Raw genomic sequence first — 20,327 nt, 5'->3', positions numbered from 1 at the left:
TGCATAGTAGGTGCTCAGTAAATATTGATATGAATTAATTGGAGAGGTAATCTAGGGATTAGAATTGGAGTGTATGAGAAGAGATTATTGTCTTACTGGAGCCAGAACTAAACGGGATCACGTTACTGAAGGACTAGCTTAAGAGAAAAAATATGTGAAAAACAAATCAACGGGCAGCCTGGGTGGCTCAGCGGTTTAGTGCCACCTTCGGCCCAGGGCATGATACTGGGGACCTGGGATTGAGTCCTGTGTTGGGCTCCCTGCATGGAGCCTGCTTCTCCCTCTGCCTATGTCTCTGCCTCTCTCTGCGTCTCTCATGAATAAATAAATAAAATCTTTAAAAAAAAAAAAAAATCAAGGAATGGGGGTTAGTTAGCCCAGATTAGAGAAATGACATTTTATAGTATGAAAATATGAAGGAACATTATATAAAGATAGATGACTAGCCCTAATTCACCTTGAAGAAGACAAAGGAATAGACTGAAGCTCCTGAACAATGAATATAAGATAGCAGAAGAATTTCCTGATTTTGAAATGAACACTGGAACAGGTGACCAAAGAGGGATGGTCTCTCAGAATTGATTTTCAACAGTGGCATCGTGTTGGAGGCAGTGGTGAAAATGGAAAGAGAGCCAGGGGTCAGAAAACCTGGTTGTAGTCTAGGCACTTATGAGCTTTTCCTAGTTTCTTTATCTCTGAGAATGGAACTAATGATGTTGCACAAACTATCCTTTTTTTTTTTAAGATTTTATTTATTTATTCATGAGAGACCAAGAGAGAGGCAGAGGCATAGGCAGAAGGAGGAGAAGCAGGCTCAACGCAGGGAGCCCAGTGTGGGACTTGATCCTGGGACTCTGATGCCCTGAGCCCGAAAGGTTGTCACTCAACCACTGAGCCATCCAGGTGTCCCTGCACAAACTATCTTAAAGGGCATTTGAAAAACTCAGATAAGAGAATTCATGTGAAAGTACTTTGAACAGCATTTCTAGTACTGTGACACTATTGAATAAGCTCAAGTTATTTATGTTCATGTAAAATTGCCTTTCTTTAGACTTTATTAACCTGTTTTTGAGCTCAGAAATAAATCTACTCCTTATGGCATCTTTGTTTAAGACTTCATCATCATCATCATCATCATCTCTTGCCTTGAAATCACTATAGGCACTTAACTGATTTCTGCCATCTTCTGTTTGTCTTTCACATTTTCAGCAGATTGATTTTTTAAAATTTATTTTTATTTATTTTTTTAAAGAGTTTATTTATTCAGGAAAGACAGACAGAGAGAGAGAGAGAGAGAGAGAGAGAGGCAGAGACACAGGCAGAGGGAGAAGCAGGCTCCATGCAGGGAGCCCGACGTGGGACTCGATCCCGGGTCTCTGGGATCACGCCCTGAGCTGAAGGTGGCACTAAACTGCTGAGCCACCCAGGCTGCCCCAGATTGATTTTTTTTTAAGATTTTATTTATTTATTTGTTTATTTACTTATTTACTTATTTATTTATTTATTTATTTATGAGAGAGAGGCAGAGACACAGGCAGAGGGAGAAGCAGGCTCCACGCAGGGAGACTGACGTGGGACTTGATCCCAGGTCCCCAGGATCACATCCCGGGCTGAAGGTAGCACTAAGCTGCTGAGCCACCGGGGCTGCCCTCCACAGATTGATTTACAATAGACATCTGATCAATGTTACTCTCCTCAAAACCTGTCCCTGTCTCCCCATGGCTTCAGGATAAAGTCTGACATTAGCTAATAATAGTTATAACTACTGGGATGCCTGGGTGGCTCAGTGGTTTAGCGCCTACCTTCGGCCCAGGGCGTGATCCCAGAGACCCTGGATTGAGTCCCACATCGGGTTCCCTGCATGAAGCCTGCTTCTCCCTGTGCCTTTGTCTCTGCCTCTCTCTCTCCCTCTGTCTCTCATAAATAAATTAATTAATTAAAAAATAGTTATAACTACTATTGAGCGTAGACACTGTACTCAGCACTTTATGAATATTATCTTATTGGGCAGCCCGGGTGGCTCAGTGGTTTAGCGCCGCGTTCAGCCCAGGGCCTGATCCTGGAGTCCCGGGATCGAGTCCCGCGTTGGGCTCCCTGCATGGAGCCTGTTTCTCCCTCTGCCTGTGTCTCTGCCCGCCGCCCCCCCCCCCGCCCCGTCTCATGAATAAATAAAAAGCTTTTTAAAAAAATGAATATTATCTTATTTAATCATCACTGTTTTTCTCTAAGATATGGAGCTACTTTTATGCTGATTTTTAATGGTAAGAATATTAAGCTGTGACTCCAACCCCAGCTTTTTTTCTTTTTTTTCTTTTTTAAGATTTTATTCATTTGGGATGCCTGGGTGACTCAGCGGTTGAGCGTCTGACTTTGGCTTAGGGCATGATCCCAGGTCCAGGGTCCTAGTCTCACATGAGGTTCCCTATGAGGGGCCTGCTTGTCCCTCTATGTCTCTGCCTCTCTCTGTGTGTCTCTCATGAATAAGTAAAATCTTTTTCTTTTTCTTTTTTTTTTTTTTAAGATTTTATTTATTCATGAGAGACAGAGAGAGAGAGGCAGAGACACAGGCTTCATGCAGAGAGCCTGATGTGGGACTTGATCCCAGGACTCCAGGATCACGCCCTGGGCCGAAGGTGGCGCTAAACTGCTGAGCCACCCGGGCTGCCCAATAAAATCTTTAAAGAAAAGATTTATTCATTTTATATATAAATTTTTTTTTTAATTTTTTCATTTTATATATAGAGAAAGAGACAGCATGAGTGGGAGGGGAAGAGGTAGGGAGGGAGAGGGAGGGAAAATCTCAAGCAGATTCCAAGCTGAGCTCGGAGCCCGATGCAGGGCTCGATCCCAGATCCTGAGACGATGACCTGAGCCAAAACAAAGAGTTGGCCATTTAATGGACTGTGCCACCCAGGCGCACCAACCCAGTTTTATTCTTTTTTTTTTTTTTTTTTTTCCAGTTTTATTCTTAAAGTGCTGTTCTGTCCCTCTAGTATGAAATATAAGGCTCTTCATAATTTGGCATATCGGGCTCATCTCCAGGGTTTGTCACATACACCCAACACCCAACTCTTCATACCAGACCATTTGTGGTTTCCCAAACATGCATTTAGTTAATGCTAGTTTTCTCTGCCTAGAGTAGCTTACCCTTTGCAGTCTGGTAAATTCTTGCTTGGCTTTCAATGACCCATATTATTCCCCCTACTTTCTCATTGTTCCTTTGAAGTATTTGTTTTGTTATTTTTAAACTTTTTAAAAAATATTTTATTTATTTATTTGACAGAGTGAGCAAGCAAGCAGGGGAAGAGGTAGACAGGGAGAGAGAAGCAGGCTCCCCATTGAGCAGGGAGCCCGATGCAGAGCTCAATCCCAGGATCCCAGGGTTACGACCCGAGCCTAAGGCAGACGTTTAAGCAACTGAGCCACCCAGGCACCCCTTGTTTTGTTATTTTGGTTTTCAAACAACTTGATCCACTTTTTTTTCTTTTTGAAGTGTAATTGACTTACAGCATTGTGTTAGTTTAAGATGTACAACAGAATGATTTGATATTGTGTATACTGTGAAACATTCACCACAGTAATCACATTTCTCACCAGGGATGTCTGTCATATTTGTATTCCCAATACATAGTACTACCACCGTGCCTAGTGCATCGCAGTTGTTCAGGGAGTGAATAAATGATGTTCCTACTAAGTGTTCTCTTCAGGTTAAACTCTTTTATTCCCTTTTCTATACATATTATAGTTTCTTGATCCCTCTCTGTTTTTTTACATCTTGGCTGAGCTATTCCTAGGCTTTCCTCTGTTTCCATCAGAAAGTGTATTTTAATGACTGCAGGAAGTGAACTGCAACCTTCCAAAATAACTTTTAACAAAAAATGTACCAAATGAGCAGGTTGTCCAGCTGCTTCTTTGGGAAATGTTCTGATTGCATTAATTTCTAGCTACCTCCTTGCCAGAATAGAGCTCAAATAAAATAAGAAAAATAAACAGAGAAGGGGCACCTAACTGTTCAGTTGGTAGAGCATGAGACTCTTGATCTCCAGGTTGTGAATTCAAGCCCCACAGTGGGTGTAGAGATTACTTAAAAATAAAAAACATAGGGGGAATCTCTGGGTGGCTCAGCGGTTTGGCCCCTGCCTTCAGCCCGAGGCATAGTCCTGGGGTCTTGGGATCAGGTGCCGAATCGGGCTCCCTGTGTGGAGCCTGCTTCTCCCTCTGCCTGTGTCTCTGCCTCTCTCTCTCTGTCTCTCATGAATAAATAAAATCTTAAAAAAAAAAAAAAAAAAAAAAAAAAAAAAAACAGAGGTAAGCATTTTGTGTACCTACTTTTCTCTTTTACTTTCTGTCACCTCAGCAGGGTCATCCCACTTTATAAGTTACTAAAGATCACAGTTTTCCCCTTCTGTAAAACAGAGTGGCTTCTTAAGACTCCACAGTACCCCTAGGGCAGTCTTAGTCCCTTGGGCTGAAGATACAACTGAAAAGCAGAATCTGGTACAAAATTCCAGGGGAAGAGGTGCAGCTCTTATCCAGAATTGAAGGCAAATGAGTCAGGCAACACAAATCTATCAGCTCCAAAACATCTATTCAGAAGTGATTTAATCTTTGCTGTTGAAGCAGATCAACAATGCCATTTGCCAGTCTAAAAAAATGAGGTTACCCAGGATTCTCTTATGAGAAGATAAATTATTAGTGTAATAGTAGCTCCTGGCCTTCCATAATGTCTCTTAGTGGGACGCCTGGGTGGCTCTGCGGTTGGGCTCCTGCCTTCAGCTCAGGTTGTGATCCTGGGATCTGGGAGCGAGTCCCACATTGGGCTCCCTGCGGGGAGCCTGCTTCTCCCTCTGCCTGTGTCTCTGCCTCTCTCAGTCTGTGTCTCTCATGAATAAATAAATAAATCTTTAAAAAAAAAAGTCTGTTCTTGGTAAGTACTACATGTTAGCATCACAGGGCACATCTAGTGCATAGTAGTAGAGTGTAGAGATAAGGCCAGAGTGCCTTACTTAGGGTGGTTAGGGAAAATTTAACAGTTCCCAGCAACTCTCAGCCTTAATGGACTTGGTTATGGTTAAAATTCATCTTTATCAAAGGAAACGCTAGTTAATGATTTTTCTCCTGGCTCAACATGCTGGGCATTAGCTGGAATTGCTGAGTGATTTGCAGTGGGGAAACCATGAGAGCAATTTCTTGTTTGTCCACAAATTATCATTAGCAGTTTCATTTGCAGATTGAAGAAGCAAGACAAGTGGGCTGTTTGCCAGTTGCAGCTTCCCTCCGATTAGGGCGTTAGTTCAATTATGTCCAATTAACTTTTATTGCAGATAGTGGTGATAATTACTTGCAAGTCAGTTTTTGGCTGCAGTTATCCCAAGGCTGAAATATGAACTTGATGGATTTTAATAACCAGAATGACACATTTTTACTCCCTTCCTCCACTGTAGTTATTTCTTTTTCCAGACCTCTTTTAGACAGGAGATCAAAGCAACGTAAAAATTCATCTCACAATTAAAACATATTGTCCTTCCTTTGAAGAGCTGTGTAGGATCATATTTTAGAAGAATCTATTAGGAGCAGCCTTAATGGCTTTTTATATTCTGAGATCATACCCTTGAGTTCATTGCTGCCCATCATAAGAGAATAGATTGAGATGTAACCAAATGTCATTCACAGCAGTATGTACTTATTGTAAGATTATAGTAATTGGCAAGGTGTAATTTAGTCTACTGCTTGCATATGAAATTCTCCTCAAAGTGCAAAAGTAAACTTTTGTTGGGGGCACTTTTGTAGATTTTTTTTAAAAGATTGTATTTATTTATTTCTCTGTCCAGTTTCCTTTACTGGGGTGAGGGCACCTAGAAGAGACCATCCACTCCCCAAACCCAGGGAAGATTTATTTATTTTAGAGAGAGCGAGATCGTGCGAGAGAGAGCAAGCATGTGCAAGCAGGGAGAGGGGCAGAGGGAAAGGGAAAGAGAGAATCTCAAGTAGATGTTGTGTTAGCATGGAGCTGAGGCAGGGCTTGATCCCACAACCCTAAGATCATAATCTGAGCTGAAATCAAGAGTCAGTCACTTAACCGGCTGAGCCACCCAGGTGCCCTTGTTTGGGGCACTTATTTATTTATTTGTGAGAGCGTGAGCATAAGCAAAGGGAGGGACAGAGGGACAAGGAGACTCCCCAGAGTGGTGAGCCCAGCATGGGGCTCCATCCCTGAGATCCTGACGTGAGCCAAAGTCAGATGCTTAACCCACTGAGCCACCCAGATGCCCCCTGTTTGGGGTACTTTTTGTTTGGAGTACTTTTAAAGTTTTCTTTCTTTCTTTTTTTTTTTTTTTTAATTCATTCATGAGAGACGGAGGGGAGGGGCAGAAAGAGGCAGAGACACAGGCAGAGGGAGAAGCAGGCTCCATGCAGGGAGCCCAATGCGGGACTCGATCCCTGGACTTCAGGATCACACCCTGGGCCAAAGGCAGGCGCCAAACCGCTTAGCCACCCAGGGATCCATCTCTTAGGTGTTATTTTATTTTTTTATTTTTTAAAGATTTTCTTTATTTATTCATGAGAGAGACACAGAGAGAGAGAGAGGCACAGACACAGGCAGAGGGAGAAGCAGGCTCCACGCAGGGAGCCTGACGTGGGACTTGATCCTGGGTCTCCAGGATCACACCCTGGGCCAAAGGCCGGCGCCAAACCGCTGAGCCACCCGGCTGCCCCGGTGTTATTTTAATAGAAAGTTGCATAATATCTTTGGAAACATCCTTGCTTAGGTGGAAAAAAAGTGATAGAAGGAATAGTTTGTCTTTCTCTGAAGATGACAAAGTCCCTTTGCTTTTTTTTTTTTAGACTTTCCCTTCAATATTATTTGATGGTAACCCTGAAAAGTAAATGGTCTTATAAGCAAAATCTTATCTCCTTAACATACAAAAAACTAAAGTCGACTCCAAGCTGGGACTGTTCCTAGATCTTCAGGTGACTTGCTGTTTCTTTTATTTCAGATGTCCTTGCTCACTCTGTCTTTTGTTGCTAGGCTCTCTTTCCAAGGGCTTATCAGTCTCCTTAGATACTTCATGGATGTGGCTGCATAAAAATTTTGTTGCGAATAAGTGGCCAACAAGTGTGGCAGTGCATTTTAAGAGCTAACTTTTCTTACTGTTTGTGTGAAATAAAGGCAAAAAGTTCATGGCTGCTTGGAGAAGGGGCATAATACAGCTGTTTCTCCTCCAAAGCCTCCCTGATCACACTAAAAAGGAAAGAAGAAAGGGTGAGTGATAAATATCTTCCTTTTACAACTTCAAAGCTCTTCATTGATTGTTACCGAAAACCTTTCTGCTTTAGAATAACCAAGACTGCCTACCAGCTGCTATTGGTGTGAAAGTGGAGAAGCTAGTTACAGTGGGTACTTCTCAGGAAATCTGGAGATAAAGTTCATGAAGTCATTTGGAACTTTTTGTGTAGTGGGAGGAAAGAGTGTCAAAACTGTTAAACTCTGGGGATGCCTGGGTGGCTCAGTGGTTGGGCATCTGCCTTTGGCTCAGGTCTTCATAACCAGGGTCCTGGGATTGAGTCCTGAGTTGGACTCCCTGCTGAGCAGAGCACCTGCTTTTCCCTCTCCTGCTTGCCACTCTCCCTGCTTGGGTTTTCTGTCTCTGTCAAATAAAGTCTTAAAACAAAAAACATGAACTTGATGGAAATGCTAGTGGATGTCAGGCCTGAAAAAGGAGGGTTATTAATAGGGTCCCTTTAGGGGAGACGTTTCTTTTCTTTTCTTTTTTTTTTTAAAGATTTTATTTATTTATTATGAGAGACACAGAGAGAAGGCAGAGACAGGCAGAGGGAGAAGAAGGCTCCTCGCAGGGAGCCCAAGGTGGGACTCAATCCCAGAACTCTGGGATCACGCCCTGAGCCGAAGGCAGACACTCAACTGCTGAGCCACCTAAGCATCTCATAGGATAGACGTTTCTTTTGGAACCTTTCCAAAACCTTTAGGGTAACAGGGTTGCATTGAATGCCACACAATGGAAGCATTGCCAGAACAGAGTGGAGGTTGGGAGAGACTTTGAAGTATAGGTACTGGGGAAAATATTCAGGTAAGTGTTGAAAAGAAATCGAAAGTTGATGAGGCAGAAAAATATAGGAAATCTATTCCAGATGGCAAGAACCCCAAATGTCAGCCCTCACCGATGTAGAGGTAAGTCACTTTCATGAAGATGAAATGATAATGGTTACCAACAGATCATCCTCTCCAACTCTTCTTTATGATCTCCAGCACTTACCCCCTTTCCAGACCTCAACAGTGGTGCCTTTTTTGTTAATTAAAAAAAATTTTTTTTAAGATTTTATTTATTTTTTCATGAGAGAGACAGAGAGAGGGGAGAGGCAGAGACATAGGCAGAGGGAGAAACAGGCTCCATGCAGGGAGCCCAGTGTGGGACTCGATCCCAGAACTCCGGGACCACGCCCTCAGCCAAAGACAGATGCTCAACTGCTGAGCCACTCAGGCGTCCCTGTTAATTTTTAAATTTTGTTGTTTTTTTGGAAGTGAAAGCAGAGTTTATTGAAGATGTAGAGAGAGCAGATACAGACAGAATGTCTGAGATACTCAAGAAGGAAAAAAGGAGCATGAGTCTCCTTTTTTTGTGTATTTTTTGTTTTGTTTTTAAAATAAAATGTCAGGGATCCCTGGTGGCTCAGCGGTTCAGCACCTGCCTTTGGCCCAAGGCGTGATCCTGGAGTCCTGGGATCAAGTCCCATGTCGGGCTTCCGGCATGGAGCCTGCTTCTCCCTCTGCCTCTCTCTCTCTCTCTCTCTCTCTGTCTATCATGAATAAATAAATAAAATCTTAAAAAAAAAATAAAATGCCTGGAAACAATCTCAGAATTACAGAAAAGTTGCAAATATAGTACCTTGAATCATTTGACCTGATTGCTTCATCATCTTAGAATACTTTAGTGTTTATCTTCTACAAACAAGAATAATTTCCAGCATTACCACAATACAACGATCAAAATCAGGAAGTTAACGTTGATGCATTGCTGTCATATAATTCTCAGACCCCTCTCAGATGTTGCTATTTGTACCAGTAGTGCCCTTTGCAGTAAGGGTATACAGTTCAGAATCACACATTGGAGTTTATTTTAAGTGGATTTTTGTTGTTTGTTTATTTAAGCCAGCTCTACCCCCAGCATGAGGCGTGAACTCACAACCCTGGGATCTGGAGTCATGTGCTCTACCAGCTGAACCAGTCAGGTGCCCCACACATTGCATTTATTTGTTATGGTATATTGTATTCTTGATCTCCTTCAATCTGGAACAGTTCTTCAGGCCTTTGACTTTCATGACGTTAATGCTACTGACAGTTATTTTCTAGAAAGCCCCTCAATTTACGATTGTCTGATGGTTTTTCATGTTTAATTTAGATTATATGTCTTCGGCAAGAATATTACAAGAGTGATGCTGTGTTCTTTGTTGCATAATTTTTATGAAGTGCAGAATTTTTGTGTGTCCTATTTCTGGTGCAATGTTCAATCACTTTTTTTGTTTTTAAGATTTTATTTGTGAGAGACACAGAGAGAGAGAGGCAGAGACATAGGCAGAGGGAGAAGCAGGCTCTCTGAGGGGGGAGCCCGATGTGGGACCTGAGCCGAAGGCAGTTGCTCAGCCACTGAGCAACCCAGGCATCCCTGTGAAAATTTTTTTACTCAATTTTTTTAAAAAGCTGGTCACAATGCAGATTAGAAAATAGTTGTCTAAAAAAAAAAAAAAAAAAAAAAAGTAGTTGTCTAGTGGAATGAGCCACAAGTCTAGGAATTAAGACAGAGAATTTAATCTGTCTCTCCTATCCCTCTTCCTCTTTATAAAAATATTTTATTTTATTTTATTTTTTAAAAATATGAATATTTTAAAAATGTTTATGCAGCCCCTGGATGCCTGGGTGGCACAGTCCATTGAGTGCCCAACTCTTGGTTTCAGGTCATGATCTCAGGGTTGTGGGATCCAGTCCTGCGTCAGGCTCCATGCTCAGGGCAGAGTCTGCTTAAGATTCTCTCTCCCTCTGCCCCTCCCACTTTTCTCTCTTTCTCTCTCAAATAAATAAAATCTTAAGGGGAAAAAAACACTGTTCATGCAAAAAAAAAAAAAAAAAAAAAAGAAAGAAAGAAAAGAAAAAAACCTGTTCGTGCTTATTTCCAGAAAGAGTGTATCTATCAAGGGCACCTAGATGGCTCAGATGTTTGAGTGTGTGCTTTCCGCTCAAGTCATGATCTCTGGGTCCTGGGATTAAGCCCCTTGTCCGGCTTTTGGCTCAGCGGGGAATCTACTGCTCTTTCTCCCTCTGCCTCTCCTGCTTGTGTTCTCTGTATCTCTGCCTCAAATGAATAAATAAAATCTTAAAAGAAAAAAAAGTATACATTTAAACATCTCACTTTAGTAATTCTTCAGTATATCCTTGACTCTCTACGTTTTAGATTTTTTCAATCATGTTTGTCATTTTTTAAGCAAAAAAATAAAATCTCATTCCACTTAATTTACATTTTTTATTTTATTTTATATATTTTTAAGATTTTATTTATTTATTCATGAGAGGCGCAGAGAGAGACACAGGCAGAGGCTCTATGCAGGGAGCTTGATACGGGACTTGATCCCGGGTCTCCAGGATCACGCCCTGGACTGAAGGCAGGCGCTAAACTACTGAGTCACCCAGACTGCCCAATTTACATTTTTTAAAAAAGATTTTATTTATTCGAGAGAGACAGAGACCTAGGCAGAGGGAGAGGCAGGCTCCCTCTGGGGAGCCTGATGTGGGACTCTATCCCAGGATCCTGGGATCACGCCCTGAGCCAAAGGCAGATGCTCAATCACTGAGCCACCCAGGTGCTCCAATTTATATTTCTTTAAATATTAGATAGTTATATTATTTCTTCACATATTTAGTAGTTGCTTATATTTTTCCATACAACTTTGGAGGGAGCCATGTCTTCATTCCCCTTACATGAATTCAGATGTTGCTGTAGATCCTATCCCTTTTACTGCTTCCATTCATAACTTCAACACTTGTTCAAAATTTTGCTTAAGATACTCTTTGCAGTTTTGATACCCTCTTACGCAGTGTAAATCAGTGTTAATTCTTACATAACACAAATACTGATTTATAAATGCCACTTGAAATGTCTAAATGCAGCAGTGAACTTTGATGGGGTACATTAGACCCAGGAAAGAGACACCTCTGTACCAGGGTCAGGAAACAGGCACACATGGTCCAAACGTTCTCCCTCAGCTTGTTTCAGAATAACACCTTGTAGTTATTTACCTAGTGTCTGCCTTTAAGCCTCTTCAATTTCTGTCATCCTTCAGACTTCAAAGTCAGACTTTAGACTGGGTTCAAGGGCCGCTCTCTGGTGAGGTGATTCTGAGACAATGGAGTCACTAGAGAAATCAGGCCTCTGTTGTACCTAGTACAGTTGAGGGGAGGAGAAAGGGCATGAATAAGCAGCTTGTTTAGCTGTTCTCTAAATACATGCTTGCCAAAATTTCTTGACAGCCTGGTAAATTCTTAAAATTCTTTTTCTGTGTTGGAGCTGTAGGCTGTATAAGTTTACATAAGCTAACTGGGGAACTGCCATTTCTTTTTTTATCAGAATGAATAATACCTGTCTTGGTCTGACTTGTTTTGCACTCAAGGCCTATTAAAGGTCTTTCTAGATATCCTAAGACTTAAAATTGTACCCAACTTTGATATCTTTTTGACAGATTACCTTTTAAAAAAATAGTTTGGGTCTGTTGCTTCAGGTTCCCCATCTGGGTGTGAGATCAGTACTTCTCTGTCACTGGGCAGCTTTTCGCGGATTCAAGGACTCAAGGCTTTGAAGATTAAAAATTGCCACAAATTGTAACATATTTGAAGTGTATTTCATCTGAATAATAATTAGAAACTGTTTTGATACAGAACAAGTTTCTACAGAAGATTATAGGGATCCCTGGGTGGCGCAGTGGTTTGGCGCCTACCTTTGGCCCAGGGCGCGATCCTGGAGACCCGGGATCGAGTCCCACGTCGGGCTCCCGGTGCATGGAGCCTGCTTCTCCCTCTGCCTATGTCTCTGCCTCTCTCTCTCTCTCTCTCTGTGTGACTATCATAAATAAATTAAAAAAAAAAAAAGATTATAAAAGGAGGGGGTGCTTGGGTGGCTCAGGTCATGATCCCAGGACTCTGGGATTAAGTCCTGCAACAGGCTCCCTTCTTGGCAGGGAGCCTGCCTCTCCTTCTCCCTCTGCCTGCTGCTCCCCCTGCTTATGCTCTCTCTCTCAAATAAGTAAAATCTTGGGGCACCTGGGTGGCTCAAATCACTTAAGTGTCTGCCTTCTGCCCGGGTCATGATCCTAGGGTCCTGGGATGAAGCCTTGCATAGGGCTCCCTGCTGAGCAGGGAGCCTGCTTCTCCCCCTACTTGTGTTCTCCCTCTCTCTCTCTCTGTGAAATAAATAAGTAAAATATTTTTTAAAATAAGTTAAATCTTGGGATCCCTGGGTGGCGCAGTGGTTTGGCGCCTGCCTTTGGCCCAGGGCGCGATCCTGGAGACCCGGGATCGAATCCCACATCGGGCTCCCAGTGCATGGAGCCTGCTTCTCCCTCTGCCTATGCCTCTGCCTCTCTCTCTCTCTCTCTCTCTCTGTGACTATCATAAATAAATGAAAAAAAAAATTAAAAAAAAATAAAATAAAATAAAAAAAATAAAATAAGTTAAATCTTAAAAAAAAAGAAAACTATAACAGGTAAAAATTCAATATTTGTGTCTTCATCTCAAGGAAGTGGTTTCTTTTGGTTTTTTGTTCTCCTTGTCTTGCTGGGCACAGTCCCAGGTACTTGTGAGTAAAATTCTATCCTGTCTGACAACACTGTCTATGATTATGAATGTAGTTAAATGCAAAGGCCAGTCTTTCTGAGGTGGTTCATCTTAAGTTATAGTGATCCAGTCCTGATGGGCCTTTGGAAATTCAAGCTCTGTTACATACCATGATGAAAAATTCCAAGTTCTGATTTAGCTGCCTACAACGGACACAGCCTGCATTTTCACACTTTTAGGAACACTGATTTCTACTTAAAGGAGATTAAAGTACAGAAATCAAACGATACTTTTCAATACAATGTAAATAGAGAGCAGTATTTGGGACTTTTTTTTTTAATTTTTTATTTATTTATGATAGTCATCACACAGAGAGAGAGAGAGAGGCAGAGACACAGGCAGAAGGAGAAGCAGGCTCCATGCACCGGGAGCCCGATGTGGGACTCGATCCCGGGTCTCCAGGATCGCGCCCTAGGCCAAAGGCAGGTGCCAAACCACTGCGCCACCCAGGGATCCCTATTTGGGACTTTTTAAAAAAAGATTTTATTTATGTCAGAGAGGGAATGAAAGTACAAGGTGGGGGAGAGAGGGGCAGAGGGAGAAGCAGACTCCTCACTGATCAGGAAGCCCAATGCCAGACATGATCCCAGGACCCCGGGGATCATGACCTGAGCCAAAGGCAGATGCTTAACTGACTGAGCCATTTGGGCACCCTGGGGCTTTTTTTTTTTTTAAGTTAATTAATTATTTTTCTGGTGGTTGACATCTTTATTGCTTTGGAGATGGGGGGCAGGTGCTCAAGAGTCCTTGGTGTGGCAAGCTGCTTCCTCTTCACCATCACAGGCATCTGGCTGCACAGGATGGCAGCGGCTCTGTGAACGGCAGCCATGTGCAGATCTGGACAGCACTTGTTCTTGCAGACCATGTGTCTGATGCTGCTGAGGGTGGCATTCCTGTTAGTGGTGGTCTGCTCATAGGAGGTAGAGGGTTTTCATTGCCTGAATCTCGGCTTCAGGGCAGCCTGGGTGGCTCAGCAGTTTAGCACCGCCTTCAGCCCAGGGCCTGATCCTGGAGACCCGGGATCAAGTCCCACGTCAGGCTCCCTGTATGGAACCTGCTTCTCCCTCTGCCTATGTATCTCTCTCTCTCTCTCTCTCGGTCTCTCATGAACAAATAAATAAAATCTTTAAAAAAAAAAAAAAAAAAAGAATCTCGGCTTCATGAACACTACCACAAACCTTTGCTGTTGCCCACCAGCTCCACACCAATTGGCCTGTTGTAGTGGAAGAGGTCGTGAGCCTTCAGGTTATTGGATTTGTTGCTATGTGTCTGCTTGTTCCTTTTGATCAGGAAGCTGGAGTAGTTGTACAAGACCATTCATTGCAGGTGGGTGGATATGGTGGCAGCTCCTCTCACTATGGCAGCGAGAGATGGAAAGAGCTGCCCAGGCATTTTTTATCTCTTCTGTCCTCTCGCAGAATGAAGGTACCTGCCCCACGCACATGCACAGGCACTTGTTGGCACTTGTATTATCCATATGTCTCAAGGATGTAAATTCACATAATTTCCAGACCCTGAGATTAAAATATATGCTATTTTCTTCAGGAATGTGAGTCAGTGGTATTTATTCAGTATCTGTTATGGGATAATCTTGTTCCTGATTCTGGAACTTAGAAGGATAAAATAAAAGACAGCCTCTGGTCTAGGGAAGCTCACTCACAAGTTGAAAGGTTAGAATGTCCAGGAAGAATACTCTACCAGTACCAGAATAACACCTTCAAGAGAAAGCACTGGGTCATAGAGGAGTTAAATAATTACAGGATCCAGGAAAGAGCATCCTTGCTGAAGAAGAGAGCACCTTTAGGGATTTAGGGTGGGGTGGGACCCGGAAAAGAAGAGGACCTGTTGTCATAGATTTTAAAGGGCAGTTAGTAGAGGAGTAATGTTTTCAAACCCCTAAGTAGGGATGGATTGCAGTATGGGTGGTTCTGGGCTTTCAAAATTGTAAGCCCTTGGGCACCTGGCTGGCTTAGTCCATGGAGCATGTGACTCTTGATCTTGGGTCCTGAGATTGAGCCTCACGTTGGTAAGTAAGAGATTACTTAAAAAAAAAAAAAAAATGTAGGGGTGCCTGGGTGGCTCAGTTGGTTAAGCATCTATCTGCCTTCAGCTCAGGTCATGATCCCAGGGTCCTGGGATTGAGCCCCATGTTGGGCTCCTTGCTCAGCCCCTGGCCTCTGCTCACCAAGGGAGTCTGTTTCTCCCTCTCCCTCTACCCTTCCTCCTGCACACACTTTCTCTCTCTCTCTCTCAAATAGATAAATCTTAAAAAAAAAAAAAAGTAAGCCCAGAGTGAACATTTGTTCTCTCTGCTTCCCTAGAGTTGTGAGGTCACAATTCCAAGTGAATTTTAGCACCCCTGTGGGTTAAAGATAGAAAAGAAAGATGCCTTTGAGCAATGACTGAACTTTATTCGGGTTGAGTAATTAGTGAAAAGTTCAATTTAATTGGAAGTTGATGGTTAAACCTGGACTGACAAAATTACCTGTTGAATAGATTATTTTATCGTAACAGACAATAGAGATGACTGATTTTTCAGAGTCTGATTTGATAAACATGTAATTTTTGCTGTCTTTCCCCCTGTATTTTCCCCAGAGCAGTATTTTGGTGTTTCTCTTAGGTTTTATTTATTTTATTTTATTTTATTTTATTTTATTTTATTTTTTTAAGGTTTTATTTATTCATGAGCAATGCACAGAGAGAGAGAGGCAGAGACACAGGCAGAGGGAGAAGCAGGCTCCATGCAGGGAGCCCGACGTAGGACTTGATCCCGGGTCTCCAGGATCAGGCCCTGGGCTGCAGGTGGCACCAAACCGCTGTGCCACCAGGGCTGCCCGTTCTCTTAGGTTTTAGCCAAATTTCTTGGACACCCCCTGCCCCAGAGTTAAGAAACAGAGCAGTAAGATAAAACTTTTTTCCTCCTTATCAAAAAGTAGTCTTTTAAAATAAGCCTAATTTAATTCACAGATGAGAAGGCTTTATTCAGAGATGCTGAGGACTCTTAAATTAATTCAGTTTCATGGTATTAATCATATTCTCTTACGATGCATGTCCACAGGATTATCACTGTTGAATGTATTTTATAAAATGAAGTCAAATAAGGAGCATAAGGTTTTCTTTCTTTACCTGTGGTCACAGAGATGGCAGTGGTGTCAATTTCAGTTTTTAATTAAAGACCACAAATGACAAATTAAAAATTTTTAACCACAGCATGAATCAGAAACTTGGCCAGTCAACCTTTTTTTTTTTTTTTTTTTTTTGAGGAGATATTTTTGAAGGTAGAGGTTGCAGGCAGGGAAGGGAAAGCAAGAGAGGGAATTGGCAAAGAAATGTAGTGGGAGGCAGTGGATTGTGGGTGGTGAAACTGGGCTGGAAGTGATGGCTCTAGACTTACTTCACCTTACCCCAGAACCCTGAGTAAAAATAAATCTTTTTTTTTTTTTTTTAAGATTTAATTTATTTATTCATGAGAGAGACAGAGAGAAAGAGAAAAGCAGAGACATAGGCAGAGGAAGAAGCAGGCTCCCTATGGGGAGCACGATGCAGGACTCCATCCCAGGACCCTGCAACCACACCCTGAGCTGAAGGCAGATGGTCAACCATTGAGCCACTCAAGTGTAATAAATCTCTATCACTTGATTTTCTCTCTACCTTTCAGTGATCTTAAGCATAAGCAGGGACAGTCAGCACAAACACAACTGGGGTTTTCTTACAGTCACAGAGCTAGTCCTTTATCAGATGCGCCCAGGAAAGCAGAATGTGACAGCACAACACTATATAACCTCTGGGAGTCTTCTGACAGGGATTGGGGAGAGGGACATGGAGGGGAACAGATGGAAGTACTTTTGAATTTTCCCAGTGGGCACAAGGGTTTTGTTTCTTAATTAGAGGTAGTCTGAAGTGCTTGCACTGGTGCTGATACCCTAGTAGAGTTTGAACACCTTCGTTCTGAATTTACTGTGATATAGTCCCCCTGCTTAGGGAGTAGACCAGCTGGCAGCAGGAAAGCTGGCTGAGAGCTCACTTGGCCTGAGCTCTAGATTACTACTTGATTCTGTTTTGAAGTCAGGACTTGAATTTTGATGTCCCTTTAGAAGGTAATGCTAGTGTTGATTTCTGGATCTACTTGTGCTTCTGGAAGTATCAACTGTAAAATTATATATATGGAATTTGCTTTTTAGAAAAACCCAGGTGGTAATCAAAATGTGTGGGTGGTTTGAAGTTGTTGTTTTAAGATTTATTTCCTTATTTTTAGAGAGGGAAATATTGGGATCCCTAGGTGGCGCAGCGGTTTGGCGCCTGCCTTCGGCCTAGGGCGCGATCCTGGAGACCCGGGATCGAATCCCACATCGGGCTCCCGGTGCATGGAGCCTGCTTCTCCTTCTGCCTGTGTCTCTGCCTCTCTCTCTCTCTCTCTGTGACTATCATAAATAAATAAAAATTAAAAAAAAAAAAAAAGAGAGGGAAATATTGTGTAAGTGGATGGAGGGCCAGAGGGAGAGAGAGAGTCCTTTAAGCAGACTCCCCGCTAAGTGTGGAGCCTGACCCAGGGCTCCATCCCAGGATCCTGAGATCATGACCTGGGCCGAAATTAAGAGTTGGATGCTTAACCCAACCAGGCACCCCTGGTTTGAGGTTTTTATTTTATTTTTTTAAAGATTTTATATATTCATGAGAGACACAGAGAGAGAGAGGCAGAGACACAAGGCAGAGGGAGAAGCAGGCTCCCCGCAGGGAGCCTGTGGTCAGAGTTGCTCCCAGAACTCCAGGATCACACCCTGGGGCGAAGGCGGGTGCTAAATCACTGAGCCACCCAGGGATTCCCTGGTTTGAGGTTTTTAAATAAAAGGCCTATGCTCAGTTACCAGGCCTCCAGAGGAGTTCTTTATTCTGCCCAGTTACTTCCTTCCTGTTTCATTACAAACCTTGCCATATTCCCTGCCTTTCCTGACCTTGCAGAATCTGATTCTTTTTTTTTTTTTTTTTTTTTTTTAAGATTTTATTTATTCATGAGAGACACAGAGAGAGAGAGAGGCAGAAACATGGGCAGAAGGAGAAGCAGGCTCCAAGCAGGAAACCTAACGTGGGAATCCATCCCGGGTCTCCAGGATCACACCCTGGACTGAATGCGACACTAAACTGCTGAACCCCCCAGGCTGCCCCAGAATCTGATTCTTTTTTTTTTTTTTTTTTAGATTTTTTTATTTATGACAGACAGAGAGAGAGGCAGAGACACAGGCAGAGGGAGAAGCAGGCTCCATGCAGGGAGCCCAACGTGGGACTCAATCCAAAGTCTCCAGAATCACGCCCTGGGCTGAAGGCAGCGCCAAACCACTGGGCCACCGGGGCTGCCCCCAGAATCTGATTCCTTTTTTTTTTTTCCTTCAGAATCTGATTCTCAACTTCAGTTGAGACTGTTCGAGGGGCTTGAAGTCTTCCTTAAGTACAGAGGACAGTTTTTTGGAAAGGAAGGCAGAGATAGATCCTAAACTCTTAAAGAAAGGGTCACAAATTGGAGGCTGTACTCTTAATAGTAGCCTAGATGATGAGTTTTCTAAACTTTCTGGGTGGTTCTTGTTGGGGACATCATCACGGAGGGCACCAAGCTCTGGTATCTTTCTTCCTCAATCACCCTCTCCTGCCTAAACTAAAAATTGACTTTCCGGAGTCTGTTGTTGTTGTTGTTGTAAACTCTACACCCAATATGGGGCCTGAACTCACAGCCCCAAGATAAAGAGCTGCATGCTTTACTGACTAAGCCAGCCAGGCACCCCGACTTTCTGCAGTCTTACAGAATTCACCTATTATTCTTGCTCCTTTGTTTGCTATTAATAAATCCATTACTGTGTCTGCCACAGTTTAGCTGTTTTAATTGTCTCATCTTCTTCCGATTGAAATCCACAGTTGTGATTTGAGGGGTGGTATGTTATGGTCAAATATGTTATAGGATCCACAGCCCCCCACACTCATCTCCTCCTGGTTGTAGGCAGCAAGATTTAATAGATACACCGGAGATTGCAGTGATCATGCATAGATTGGTTTCTTCCAAAAAGTACAGGGAAAGAGTATATCTGGAAGACAGCTTAGGGAATGTGTTCTCTGAACCTCTCTATCTTTACAGCATCGCTGCTGTCCAGATGAAGTACAAGGCATGGAGGTGAAGTGTGGTTGGCTCTTCGGAGGAGCTATAAGGAGACCACTGTGGCTGGAAGTAGAATCAGCAGGAGGGGCAGAAAGGTTGGAAATAGTAGTAACAGGTCATGGTAGGCCTTGTGGACCTGTTAGGATTTTTGTATTGTATTCAAAGTGAAATGGGGAATCATTGGAGATTTTTGAGTTGATATGATTTCTAATTTAAAAAGTAAATTACTCTGGCTGCTGTGTAGGGAGTAGACTGGTGATAACAAGAGTGGAACAGAGAAACCATTTAGAAGACTATTGTAGTAATCCAGGCTAGAGATGATGATATGACAAGTGAAATTATTACCCATCTCCAAGCAGGGTTGGGAGACCTAATTAAGAAAACCTCACCGATGCCCCTCATGTAGTCCTTTTAACAACATTAGGCTCCAGTATCCAATAATTCCCTTCTGTTCCTGGGATTTTGCCCTCTCCTATATTAGGAGCGTAGGGAGAGGTTATTAAATAAAGAACAGCTTTCACAGGGGAAGGGATTGTAAGCAGTACCTCACTCACTTGACCCCAACAGAAGCCTTTTTATTTCTTGAGGCACTGCAGTTGGTGCGCTGGGTACATTCTGTTATCCCACCCACCGGAGACCTGAAAAAGCAGAATCTATGCCCAAACTTTTGGGCAGCTCTGTTCTCACTGAGGCATTCAATCTTCAGTTCTTTCTGCATTTGCTATCTTAGACACAGTTTGAGCAGCTTCTTTTACAAACTGTCTTTTCAGCTACCTGGCCTTGCAAGCTGGAGCTCTTTGATACTCATCAGGACAAGGTAGTTTCACATACAGAGGGCCCTCAAAGAGAAAGAAAGAGGATTTGTGGTCTTTGTTTATACTTGAGCTCTTTTCCCACTCCTCTTTTGTTGGGATTAGAGCCTTAACATGCCACCTTGAAAAAAAAAAAAAAAAAAACATGCCACCTTGATTTCTGGGTTTTGCAATAAAGGAAAGGAATTCATGTATTTTATAGTGCATTATACTTGTTTGAGAAAAGCTTGGTCCTTGGTACACAGGAAACTCACATTGCTTGCTCTTCCCTACAGAAGGCCACATCAGATCTGCTTTCTTGGGCAATTCTTGTTGGTAGACATCACTGAGGAAACCAGGCCATCTTGACATAATGTCAGGATTACCTACCTACGGAGGGCTGCTGGTAGCCTTCTACCTCCTTGATTTATTCTGGGAACAATGCTTTTTTTTTTTTTTTCTTTTCTTTTTTCTAGGGTCTAGGGGGTCTAATTGT

General features: G+C 42.7%; 1 protein-coding gene and 1 long non-coding RNA gene across 9 annotated transcripts in view; one reads left to right on the top strand and one right to left on the bottom strand.

Moving 5' to 3' along the window:
• The window catches only part of LOC111097445, a 52,363-nt gene extending 40,415 nt beyond the window's left edge, over nt 1–11,948 (bottom strand). The window contains exons 1-2 of the long non-coding RNA XR_005364713.1: nt 11,754–11,948; nt 11,309–11,450 (exon numbers count right to left, since the gene is read on the bottom strand). This is a non-coding gene — a long non-coding RNA (uncharacterized LOC111097445). The remainder of the gene's footprint in view (nt 1–11,308; nt 11,451–11,753) is intronic.
• The window catches only part of FAM222B (family with sequence similarity 222 member B), an 83,821-nt gene that overhangs the window by 50,180 nt on the left and 13,314 nt on the right, over nt 1–20,327 (top strand). For 2 of the 8 annotated variants that reach the window (XM_038548278.1, XM_038548277.1), the window contains exon 2: nt 7,172–7,264. The exons of 4 other annotated variants lie outside the window; for them this stretch is intronic. The gene's annotated coding sequence lies outside the window, so the exon portion shown is untranslated. Of the gene's footprint in view, nt 1–7,171; nt 7,265–9,224; nt 9,250–18,213; nt 19,136–20,327 lie in introns of those variants that run through there. 2 more of the 8 variants (XM_038548284.1, XM_038548280.1) reach the window with 2 other exon arrangements.

The sequence above is a fragment of the Canis lupus genome, chromosome 9, assembly GCF_011100685.1.
Source record: "Canis lupus familiaris isolate Mischka breed German Shepherd chromosome 9, alternate assembly UU_Cfam_GSD_1.0, whole genome shotgun sequence".
NCBI lineage: Eukaryota > Metazoa > Chordata > Mammalia > Carnivora > Canidae > Canis > Canis lupus.
Note: the sequence above shows the minus strand (reverse complement) of the source record. Positions and strands in the feature narration are given on the sequence as shown.